A 13,354-nucleotide genomic window follows, 5' to 3' on the forward strand; every position below is an offset into this window, starting at 1 on the left:
GTTTCTGTATGAAACACAGGATCAAAGCTCTTTTTTTAACTCACCCTTCCTATTGTGTGTGTATTCTAAACTGCAAAGGTAGCGCACCATAGTGCGAAAGACCGTGGACATTCGTTCCTCCATGTTTGTCGTGTGAGTGAGTTTCTCCGGATGGATGTTCTAAACTGCAATTTCGTTCTGCATTGCATCTTGATGTTGTGTGTGAATGTCAATAAACGATTCAGATTCAGATTCTGGATTATAACATGGTATGTAGGCTGTACTGTGATGAACTGGAAAGCTCTGCAAAGACTGATTTTCATGGTAGAAACAGTCATAGGATGTTCTCTGCTCCTCTGGAGAAAAAATCACACTCCTGATGCCTCAGCAGAGCAAGGAAAATCAAAGATGACCCCATCCACCCTGGACATCTTTTTACTGGTCTGCCTTCTGGCAGGAGCTACATAATTTAAAAAAGTAGAACAACATGACTTTCAGCTGAGCTTGCTTCTCCGGGCTATCAGAACTTTTGACTACTTTGTATAATCTGTTTCTTAAATAATACCACTCATTTTATAAATCTTATAAACTGTGCATTATTACCATAATATTTACACTTAAGTACTTACTTAAGTACATACTGCATATACTTATATATATTTTATGAGGGTGTGTGGATGAGATTGTTCTTGTCTTTTAATTTTTAGGATGCACTACGTATTATGTAAGTTTTGTCTCTTCTCATCTCGACTCATCTTGTCTAGTCTCATCTTATCTCTTGTCTCATCTCATTTTGACACATGTTGTCTCGTCTCATCTCGTCTTGTCTCAACTTGTCTCATTTCATCTCATCTCACCTTGTCTAGCTTCATCTCATCTTGTCTCATCTCAACTTGTCTCATGTCATCTTGTCTCATCCTATCTCATCTCATCTTATTTAGCCTCATCTCATTTAATCTCATCTCACCCCATCTAATCTTTACTCATCTCATCCATCTCATGTCATCTCGTCTCATCCTATCTCATCTCATCTCATCTTGTTTAGCCTCATCTTGTCTCACCCTGTCTCATTTTGTCTCATGTCGTCTCGTCTCATCCTCTTGTCATCATCATCATCATCAAACTTTATTTATAAAGCACTATAACATCAGCCACTGCTGAAACAAAGTGCTGAACACATGAAATAAAAACTTAGTACAAAAGCACAATAAAATCACATAGTATCACATAATCACATAAGTAAAATCAGCACCAATACAGTCTCATCTTATTTCATCTCATCTCATCTCATCTAATTTCATCTCATCTCATCTCATCTTATTTTATTTTATTTTATTTTATTTTATTTTATTTTATTTTATTTTATTTATTTTTATTTTATTTTATCTTTTGTCCTCACAGGGCTTGAACTGATGGATGATGCAGAAAAACTAATGAAACAAGACCACAAAACCTAGAGGTAGGATATCATATGTGCATTTTTAAAGTCTCTGTATTTCAATGTTAATAAATAAAAAATTATGAAGTATAGTCAAAAGAAGTACATTTAAAAATYTTTGGGTTGTTTTCCTTTCATATAATTCTGTCTTTACAACATAGTGAGGCAGAGAAGTTGTATTTATTGAAACAGAGTTAGTCTGTACCAGCATTTCCCCCTCTGTTGCTATCCTGGTCTGTAATAGTCGGGTGTGGATGGATAACCCATCTGCCCAGGTACACCACACTATCAGCTTACATCCACACATCTTACTGTCAGTCTGAAGGAAACAAAAACAGATTCTTCTTTGTTCAGATAAATCTTGATGCTGTATTGAGTCTGTGTCTGAGGGGTGGCTATGAAGGGTTGAGGCTTAAATCCACTTCCTGTGCTAATGCTTTGGAAAACCCATGCTCCACCAGCATCACATGACATTCAGCTTGTAAAAGTATTGTTACACTGCATTTAGTTTTATTGTTTCCAGAGTCTTATCATGCTTAACTGAACTGAAACCAGTGACACATGCAGCAGGCAAGTGAAATACAACTGTTTCACACCAAGATTTAATCATTATTGATTCAGATAACAAAACATTTTTAATCATTCAGTCATTGGAATGAAAGGTGGTGTCAGAGATTGGTTGGTGAACAGCTTTTAAAAAGGAAACGACAGAATGTTTTGCAGTGTTGGCTACAATTCTCTGTTTCGCTGCATGAGTTGCAAACACTCCCACTCCTGCTGCTTGAGKTTTGGACATGTTGCTGTAAAAAGTTTGTGCACCAACACTCTGAACTTTTTTGTTCCCCGTCGCCGAGGCTGGGGACAGAGAAATGCTCTCCGTCTGTCCGTCCGTCCGTCTGTTCACCTTATGAGATCTTAAAATAATGAAGGCCTGAGATGATTCCAACAAAACTGCTAATAGTTAGTCACTACTGAATGTCCAAGCCCCAGAGACATTTAAGGTCATGTGATCCAAGATGTCTGCCACCGTAGTCGACCTTTGCATCACATAGAAATGCAGTAGTTCAGTAACGAAAGTAGCTATTGAGCTGGTTTTTTTGTAGATTTTGAGCGATCTCGCAATATCATGGGGAGATCATGGTTTGCTACTTTTTTCCATTTTTACTCTGCACATGTGACAGGGGACATCAGAGACATTTGGCATCAAGTTATATCTTGTTTGAAGCATTAGTGATGTATTTTGACACTACCACGAGACTCCTTTGACACAAAACATGTCCAGGTCTGAAAACCACACATGAGTAATAAAAACTGTTGAAAAACAGGTCTACATCTTTTAGCAGAAGAAATCATAAATGTGGAGTTGGCTGAGTACAAAATAWGGTGGGTGTGATGTAAGTGAAGGTAGGGAACAAAATAAAGAGCGTGGCTTAGAGTAGAAAAGTAAAAACCAATTAAGTCGCAGYCTCACAACCCACTGGTTATTTGGTTACAAACACTCAGAATTCAGTAAGAGTGCACCAATAAGTTTTCTTATAATTTCTCTGTAATTTTGAGTTGCTGACTAGACTATAACAATTACAATTCAGCGAGATCTCATCCTAAAACAGGACTATTCAACTGGTGGCAACTTCTAATGCAAAAAATAAAAAAACAATTACAAGGTAAACATGCTACTTCTTGCTCTTTTACATAATGCAGTGTTTCCCCTACCATTGATCCCCYGTCCCCCACATCCCCCAGATGTCTGGACCCTGAATAGTTGGCTTTGAGTAACTGTGGCTCTGTGAGAAATTGAGCTGAACTGTCCTTAAAGTCAAAATCAGATTTAAAACTTGCCTACTTATTATACAAAAACAAATCACTTTCTTCTTTTCAATGTTTGTGTTAACTCTTTTTTATTGTTATTGTACATCTTACAAAGCAGTACCTGTCACCACTGTATTCAGACCCTGAATTACCATGAGATTGTGCAGCTTAAAACACTTAATATTTAATAACAGGATTCCTCTTCCATTAAACTGGAGCAAAGCAAATATTGCACAGAGCCTCACTTTGTAACAGATCCCACCACTGGAGTGAATGGTTTCTATGAAAATAAAAAAGTAAATCAATAAATATAAAACAACCTGTTTGGTCATTTGCACATGTGAGCAACCACTTGCATTAAAGTTACTAGTTTAAAACCATTTGTGACGTTTAAAAATAGTCAAYGCCTTCGACTCTTCTAACTCCACCCTGGCTTCCATCTAAAGCTGTGATGAACTGTTGCAGCCATAATATTGATTAGTTTTACAAGGAATAATTCCCGATTTCAGGAACTTTTTCAGTGTAAAAACCTTTCAGTCCTTTAAAGTTTACAGTTATTATTCCATTTAAAAAGCCTGAATGACATCACTCCATCTTACATAAATTATTCTGCTGTGATGTATTTTATTTATTTATTTATTTTATTTATATTTTTTTGGTCTGAATTTTTCTTTTTTGTGTGTGAGTTCAGAATGGAAGACAGATAATGTTGAGACATTCTCAGCTTTTTTTTGACTAAGCTCAAAAAGTTCATAACTACTTCAATTTATGATTTGTTATTATTATTATTATTATTATTATTATTATTATTATTATTATTATTATTATTATTATTATTATTATTATTATTATTATTATTATTTATTCAGAATTTGACCTCTCATTGCTTTTTAGGTGACATCTGTTACTATAATTGATGTTAACTTGCATATTTATTTTTCTTTGCCTTTGTTCTGCTGAGTTTTCATACAAACACCTGGGTTACTTTGAGCTTGAAAAACACAATAAGTGAATAGAAGCTGTAGCTTTAGAAAGTGTTTGCCTGTTGTAGTACATATTTTTTATTATTTTGCATATCAAATCATGTCTGGATTGTTATTTTATTTATTTATTTTTGTTTGTTTGTTCTGTCTATTTTAACCTTTTTTCTGTTTTTGTTTCCATGGCCGAAATGTGTCTTCAGCACCAGTCCTCATAGTCCCTCAGCTCGCCTCACTCATCAGTGTGGCATTGTGTGTCTTTTATGCCACGTTCCATTTGCCTCCGTGGTCTCCTCCAGTGTTTTATTAGTTGTTGCTGCCACATCAGTCCTTTCGTTTTCTGTCAATAACTCTTTAGTTTTTGCTTGAGTCCCTCCTGTTGTCTTTGGGACCAACCTCCATGAACTGTGATAAAAACATAACTCAAATCAAATCAAAAAACAATCAGGAAAACAACAGGGCTTTGAAGTGTATTATTACTGAGACAAAACTTTTTCTGGTTAAAAATAAATATACTGGCAAAAAAATGTGAAATAAATCTTGTATATATAAAATTATGGAATCACATTTGTTTACATTGTGCAATTTTCATATTTTTTTGCATCATATTCAGGAATTTTAGAGTAAAAGAAAATGTTTCCATGGCRTCCACCAGCAAGAGACATGCGGACATTAAAAGAGAGGAGTGATGATCTCTGATGTCAACAGGCACGGGACCTCACCCGTGGGACCGGCGGGGTCACGCAGGGTGTAATGGGTGAGCTGGGAGGAGATGAGGTCAATAGCTAATTAGAGCTCTAAAACACTGGGCAGGTCACAGAGGTCAGATGACATCACAAGGACACATGGATTGTAAAGAGGAGTATTGAAGTGGACCATGACCTTTGACCTGCAGTTAAACAGGTGATTAGTAAATGCAGATCATCAATGCCTCACGACACAATTCAGAGGGTTTTGGTCTCACTGCCGTAACCAAAACACACAGGCTTCAAATTCAACAATATTTGGTAAATAAGACATTTTCAGTTCGATATACAGTATGTTCCTTTAAATCTTTGTCTTTATGTCTTTTCTTATTTAAAAATGTTTTAAAAGAGTTTTCAATTTTTTTCTTGTATTAAAATAAAATACATTTGTTTACCTACAGAAACAACTAAAATACATTTGTTTACCTACAGAAACAACTAAAATACATTTGTTTACCTACAGAAACAACTAAAATACATTTGTTTACCTTTTGTGACTAAAAGACTCTAAGATTTTTTTATAAGAGGTTTTGACATTTTAGCAGGACCCAAAATATTTTTTACACTAAAAAATGATTTGTTGAATTTACTTTTAAAAAGTTCCACCAAGTGGTTCCAAATAAATCCCTTTACATTTACTCAGCTCAACTGAGTGAAACAACTTGATATATATTTTTAAAAAAATACAAGAAATCATTTTAGTGAGTATAATTTTGTGAGGAAAAGGTTTGGATTGCTGATGAACATTTAGTAACTTCCTGTTTTATAGTTCACTTAATGCTTTTTATCACCTGCTGCCAAAAAGGCAGGAGATAATGTTTTGGCATGTTTGCTTGAGTGTGTATGCCCGACTGATGGCAAAATATCTTGTTTTAATGAAACTCCAAGAAAGTAATAACTGGGTGTATATCCAATTGGTTAAGTAAAGTGAACTAAATTCAAAATAATCACTATAGCCGACACAAAGCTGGCAAAATTACAGCTGATTTTTATTTTATTTTAAGCAAATATTTTGTAGAATGAGCACTGTCACTTTTTTCTTTTTGTCTTGTTTGGATTTAAAAATGTACCTGCTTTTCTTTCAGCCCAGTGATGATTGTCTYCAAATCCCTTTTTGACTCCACCTCTCGCTCCATGGAGTTGTGGTTTATTTTTTTTGTGCAACACAAAAAGACATGTTTTTAATCCACAACTTTAAAATCAAAACATTAGTTCTTGCAACATATTATGACTGAAAAAAAGGTCTCATTTCCCCAGCTGTCAGGCCATCATGTTCGTGTATTTTTTTCTATTTGCAGTGGAATATGAAACAGTTCAGGTCAGTTTTCAAATAAAACTTTATTCTAACCAATCTGTTCATGTGATTCCTCCTCCCCAACTCCCTCCTGCTCTTATGACCTCATGGCTGTAAGAGTCTCGCTAGTAAACGGTGTCTAACCTCTTTTACAAGACCAGCCTGACTTTAGCAGAACATTCCCAATCTCATTACAGATAAAATGACTCTCTGCACACCCGTATCTTTGCTCCCAACCCTCACAGCTTCAGAGGAATGTGTAGAAGTGATTTAGTGGAAGGTTGAAAAAGGGAGGAACAAATCTCAAAACCTACATGATAAAAACTTACAAAAAAATTAAATTAAAGGCAGACATTTCCATATTTCTCTTCATTATTATGTTGAGAAATGATAGAGTTATAGCCACTGAGGTCAAAAATCTCAAACATAATTTTGTATGATGTCAGATGATACTGCAAGGTTTCCTGTTATGTGTAAGTACTTGGAGTATTTTGTGAATGACTCTGTTACTACCACATCAAATTTGAGCAATATTTACAAAATTCGCTCACTTGCACAATCAGTAGTATTCAGAGTGTTGCAGCTAATACTAGAGTTGTCTTTTTAGTCATTTTTGTGTATACTAATGTCGATAAGCTTTGGTGGCCATCTTGAATGAAGCTGATCTTAGAAATTAGTGGTAGAGTTAGCAAACGTTCGCTCAGAGTTTTACTAAAATCTGTTCAATGGTTCACAACATGTTTTTGGTAACAGACAAACGCACAAAGACACAGGTAAAAACATTGCCTGCTTTTCAGCAGTGGTGGTAAACATTGTCACTCAGTTTCATCTTTTTTATGGAGGGTGGTAAATGCTTCTGTGTCTATTACCTTGTACAAATGWGTGACAGTTAATTTAAGCATCATGGAAGAAATTATTGTCAACATTCAAAATAAGTCTACTTTTTCTAAAAAAATTAGGTTTTCACTTGAGAACAAAGACAGAACATAAACAACCTGAAAAGGACAAGGAAAACAGKAAATAACCCTAAAAAGTTGTAAACTGTGCAAAGAAAGTAAAACATAAATGAGGTACATGATTCCTCTTCCAGTAAAGAAATACTGTAAATAGCAATGTTGAATAAATAGTCTAATATCTCTCAGATTTTATTTTATTTTTTTCCACTTCTTCTACCCAAGTTCTGTTGTTGGTGCTGGCTGAAAAGTGAAAATGTGTTGAGACCGTCACACTATCAAAGGAAATGAAAGAGGTCCAGTGTAATTCGAGTGGCAGTGATAAAATGTCAGTGTGCAGCAGAGCACTGAGCCTACATGCAGCTGCTGAACTCCTGACAGCTCTGAGGTACAGATCACACAGGCTGAAGCAGCAGGAGCATGTTTAGCGTTTCCCTCTGTGCTCCAGGATCTGAATAATTTAACCTGGAAGCTTTTACCTGTGAGGAAAATAGTAGTTTTTTTTTCATTTGGTCTAATCAGGGTCACACAATTAGCTCATTTGTTGTCCAGAARCACCCAAAGAAGTCAGATGTTTTGACCTAATGTTGTAGAGAGAATCACAGCTGCACAGTAAAAAAAAACATGCTCACTGGGATTGTGCATCTCCGCTCTGTGGCTGATGTCATACATATCTCAATAAACTGCTCACAGTTTGGTTTGTCAAAGACATATGAGCAACAAAACAAATACAAATTCTACAATTCTGAGCACACTGAGATTCAATGCATACAGTTCAACAAATCAAAGAAACAATTGTCATTTCAGACTATTCAGTACTAAATTAAAAAGACAGCTSACACAAATGATTCTTATTTTAAAACTACAAAAATCTTTCAAACACGACATCTAGTGGAAAATGAATATAACTGTGAGCAGCAGGTGTGTTTAACTCAGCAGAAAGCAGCAAACATATTTTCTATATTTAAACTATCAAACATTATATAATTTTTTCCTTTCTGAAATATTATTTTATCCCCATTACCAAGATGAAGCACATTTTCAGAGTATATATCGCTGTTTTACGACAAAACGTCATACGTAATTCAAGTTGCCACAGTTTGGTACTGCCCTAAATGTTGTCTCTTGCTGATTTACATAGTTCTATTTATTCAAATAGTCATTTTCTAACACATTTAGCAGTTTGAATTAAATAGCYTTTATTGTTATTGTACAGAGCACAACAAAATTACAGTCTGGCACAACCAATCCAAGAGAGAGACAAAACACACAAACATAGGTGCCTCAGGTCGTGCAGCCATGAAGTCCTGCACAGAACAAGGATCATGAGGAGACACTAGCCTTAAAAGAAAAGAAAGAAATACTACATGAGGATAAGTGAGGATAAAAAAGACCATCATGCTATGTCCACTCAGGACACAATATCAGGTACATAAAAAAAACATCATATTTAAGTTATTTCATTTTTATAAGAAAGTTCATGCAAAACAATAATTGAGTATGGGTGAAGAGAGTAAACTTTCAGCTACTGTGTATAAGATCAAACATTCAAATAAACCAGTGGTGTTGAACACATTTTTGTCAGGAGCCATTTGAGCGTTATGGTGGCCCTCAAAGGGACAGCTGTAATTAACTTTAATGTTTTGTGTTTAACTTCAACTAAACATGAATTGTGACAATACGCATCTCATTGGCCAACTATGGCATCCCCCAAGGCTTGATTTTAGGCCCTCTTCTTATTATTTTGTACATGCTGCCTGCTTGAACATCAGGACCCACGAAATAAGCTTCCACAGTGATGTCACAGCTATGAATACATGTCTTTGCCAGGCTGGACGGAAGTCACCCTCAGGTCTTGAGTTTGACGCGTGAAATAGACTGAATAGCTCTGTCAAAACTCGCAGAGTCTTAAAAAAAGGTGGATTAATCTCAAGTCATTTGGCATTGATTTGCACAATTTGTCATGAATTCCTGCCTCAAACAATAGAGACATGTTGACAACAGGTGTTTCCTCTGAGAATCYAACACGTGCACAAAAAGGAGAATGGCTGCAAATGTCTCAGCAAAAAAGAAAAACAGCATTGTAAGACTGACTCAGCAGCCATGTGTAAACTGTACCCTTTGTTTAAAAGCCTCACACTCTCTTGGGAATCTGGAGCTCTTCTTTAGTTTGGAGCTCATTAGGCCGATTATACCCATAATCTCTCTGATGGCAGGCAGAATAAAGAAGTGTGCTCTRATAACTGCCTGCTTGCATGTTGGTTTGTTTGGCCCAGTTGACTGCTTCGACGAGAGACAGAAGCGTGAGCTCTGTTATCTGTTTTGGTGTAGGTGAGCATGTATGAACATCTTAAAGGGATCGGTTCAGTTGAAAAGGTGTTAAATACAAATCAAAACTACAATATGAAGGCCTGCAACCATTTTCTGTTTGTGTTATTTCATTATTTTTCCAAGTCTCTTTTTATCACTGCACACACACACCTACACACCCTTTTTGTCTCCTGTCAGGATGTTAGTGACATGACTGACAGCGYTGACACGGCCAATCAGCTACAACTCAGCAAGGTCACTGGCTATTGTTTGAATCTGACTGGCTGCAGAGCATCTACCTGTCATCTTTTGTCCCCTGCAATCACTGCACATTAGTGGACATCTGTGTGTGTGTGTTATGTTTGTGAGTCTTTGTTGCCTTATTCAGCAGATTCCTGAATGTGTGAGTTTGTGTGCGTGTTGTTGGGAAAYATATAAGGGTTAAGTTGGGAGGGAAAGTTGAGACGGTGTAAATCCAAASGGAAACAGGATGCTGACAAAGCGAATTAAATCGAAGTAAAGTCAATTAAAAATGCGGGTGAACGTCAGGCTAAAAGGATTTAGAGGTAAAGTAGCTGAACAGACAGAATCCAGTTTTCACTATTTACATGGTTCCAAATACAAATGCSAGTATTTAAAAAATATATACATTTCCACATTTAATTTGTAACATCAGGAAACAAAATTCCTAGACCAGTTGCTTTAACCGCCTGCCATCCAACTCTCATTGCACCTTACTCCAGCTTCTTTCTTTACAGGTGGTGGGCAAACATGGAGGTGGTACTCTGCAGCATCTTCAGGCTAAGTCAGAGCTCAGCAATCTGGTACTGGTTAAGGAGCTCCTCCTGAGTTACCTGGTCTCCACGTTCAAGCTTGTTCCTGGTGCAAGTCTGCCTCTTGTCTCTGATCCTGTTTGTGGTGTTCAGATCTTAAGCTGGAGCGGATGAGGAGAGCACAGTTGTCCTGTTGAGAAACTTCACAGTCTCAAGTATACAGATATTTTGTTCTCAAGGGATGATATAGAGAGAAATATTGCCCGCTGACAGAGACCTCGACTAAAGAAATACAGGTGCTTTGATTTGTCATGGTGAAGGCAAAAAGAGAGCTGAATGGCAAAGCTTTACTATTTTACCATTTGCCAAAACACCAGTTATGGATTACATAGGAAAGAACAAGATCCTTGAATACAAGTGGCTAAAGATTACTTTGTAGGGCTCAGTTTTTGGTCAAAATGTGTTTCATCATCCAGTGGGAGCTCAGCTGCAGCTCATCTGCAGTGAAACAAGTCAACGGAAGTGGAAGTCTGATTAGGACGTCTCCTGTTCACCTCTCTTTGGTGATGCTTTGGAAATTTCCTTATGTAGAAAAAGGAGAACCCRTAGGACAAATTGTCCTTGAAACTAGTAGCGTCCTGTACCTGCATTTTCGCAAGTACTCGTACTCTAAAATGCCCCAATACCCGGAACCAATACAAACACCAGCATCAATACTACGTTGAATGTGTTGCAGTTTACATTTCAAATGGAAAATTTGCCAGTATCATGTCTAAGAAATGTATACAAATTAAAAAGAAAATTTTATTTTTATTTATTTTAAAACGCTGCAACAGTATATATCATGCTGTATATTTGACTTGATACAGTTAGAGAGGCTGAAGCCCAAATATGGAAGGACAACCACCTTGTTCTAAATAAAAGAAATGTGTTTTTAAAGTCATTACGTAATGTTTAGGTTCTAACTCATTAAGTACTCGGTATAGGTATTCAGTATCGGCGACCCAGCACAATTACTCAAAAGCTCAAATCAGGAAACCCCTATCWGAAATATTTCAGCATTAGGATGAGCTGGAGGTTGTTTTGCTGGTGACAGGATTTCTGTACCTCTCTCCTTCATCGGTCTTTGTTTTAAACTCTAATAAGCAGTTGAAAATAARAATTAAAAGGGTGAGAAAACATGATATGTTTACAGTATGGCTGCTTCCTTAGATATGGTRCAAGCCTGCAGTTAAGACCTACTGCCTGGGAATAAAATGGCATGAAAATTTATTATCACATTTTTTTTTGCAAATTCTGCGCAGTTATAATGATTATTACTATATTAAAAAACCAACAAAAAATCATTTGAAAAAGGCTACACATCTGACTTTACATATTTTACCTGATCAAAACTTTAAATTAAATGCTAAAACAAATGGATACGTGGAATGACTAAATCAAGCATAAGAAACATTTTGATTTTCTTCAAACCAATAAGTCACTTTTAAAACATTTTATGCCTCCACTGCTCATTTGTTGTACTAATTTCTCCTGTTCCTGAGACAACCTTTTAATTTTTGCAAGAAAGACATTTTCTTACATATTCGGACCAGTTTAAATGTTTTTAGACACTTCCCTTTTCCTAGATAAATCAAACACTTGACCAAAAGGCAATTTTTGACACACACCTTCCTTAAATTGGCCATCAAGTTTTGCAAGGCCAGCTGTAGCAGGCGATCAGCTTCTCTTTGGTCGACATTAATCATATCTGATTAGTAGGCAGCATGATCTGCTGCCAGATTCTCCCAATGCCCTGCTACTGCTTTGACCTACGTGACCTTGATAGCTGTCCTTTGACCCTTCACCACATGATAAGTGTCTGTGACCTCTGACCTGTTTGGATAATTAAAGAGGCACGACCTGAGGGTAACTGCATTGAAAATGTGTCATTGATGATTAGTATGTTAGAATGAGGTAAGAGGCAATGATGATGGAATTGTCCTTTTCATGTCAGATGGTATACAAGTGCGCTTTTGTTGTACTCATACTTTCCTATTCACTTGGCTGATAGAATAGTGTGTGTTTTAAAACTGGAATTTGGTCTGAAAATAAACCCAAATTAAATGTAGTCATGTTATTCCAACCCATTCTCACTCCCGACTCGTCACATATTGACGTTTTTCAAAGGTCCCTTTGCGTCCAATTTTGACGCATCAGGTACCCCCCTTGCGTCATATTTTGACGGGATGGGGCGGAATCTGTTGTCGTAATTTTTCAAAGTGTAGAAAATGCACAAATACTACCGTACCAAAGCGTGAAATTACGTGTATTCACTTTAGACATCCTGTCCCAGACCCTAGTACCTAAAATTAACCATTAACCCTGATACATAAAATTAACCATTTTTAGAAAATGTAGGAAATTCATGGCAACTACGTGTTGCAAAGCCTAAAATTACCTAATGTTCACTGTAGACATCCTATCCCTGACCCCAGTCCCTAAACTTAACCATTTATCCTGATCCCTAATGTTAACCTCAGACCCCCGACCCAAAGACCCCTGGTGGCGCAACCCGGAAAACCCGCGGGCGGCAAGGACTGACGCGAGGGGGGTACCTGATGCGTCAAAATTGGACGCAAAGGGACCTTTGAAAAACGTCAATATGTGACGASTCGGGAGTGAGAATGTGTTGGTTATTCTCTGTACAAAGTGACAAAGTCCCATCTGGATGTTGAGCTCTTAAATGCGTACTTTAATGTTAGAAATGGTCAAAGCCTACATTTTTTATTGTTCTTTCGGATATATCAAGTGGCAAAAACAGTGTGAAATGATAAAAATACATATTTGTGTTTGTTGTGTATTTTTATGTTGTAAATGTAGAAATAAATTTCTAAATAAGATTGGCAGTGATAGGTGCATTAGGTCTTTCTTTTGTGCCTCATAGATGGCAGTATTACCTAATATCGGTATTTTCCTCTGATAGTTAGATGCATTGATAACTCCTGCACATCCTTCATTGTCTTACTGTACTTAAGTAGAATTTTTGGGTATCTGTACTTTACTTGAGTAATTATTTTTCAGCCTACTTTT

This window comes from Austrofundulus limnaeus, unplaced genomic scaffold (assembly GCF_001266775.1).
Source record: "Austrofundulus limnaeus strain Quisiro unplaced genomic scaffold, Austrofundulus_limnaeus-1.0 Scaffold197, whole genome shotgun sequence".
Lineage (NCBI taxonomy): Eukaryota > Metazoa > Chordata > Actinopteri > Cyprinodontiformes > Rivulidae > Austrofundulus > Austrofundulus limnaeus.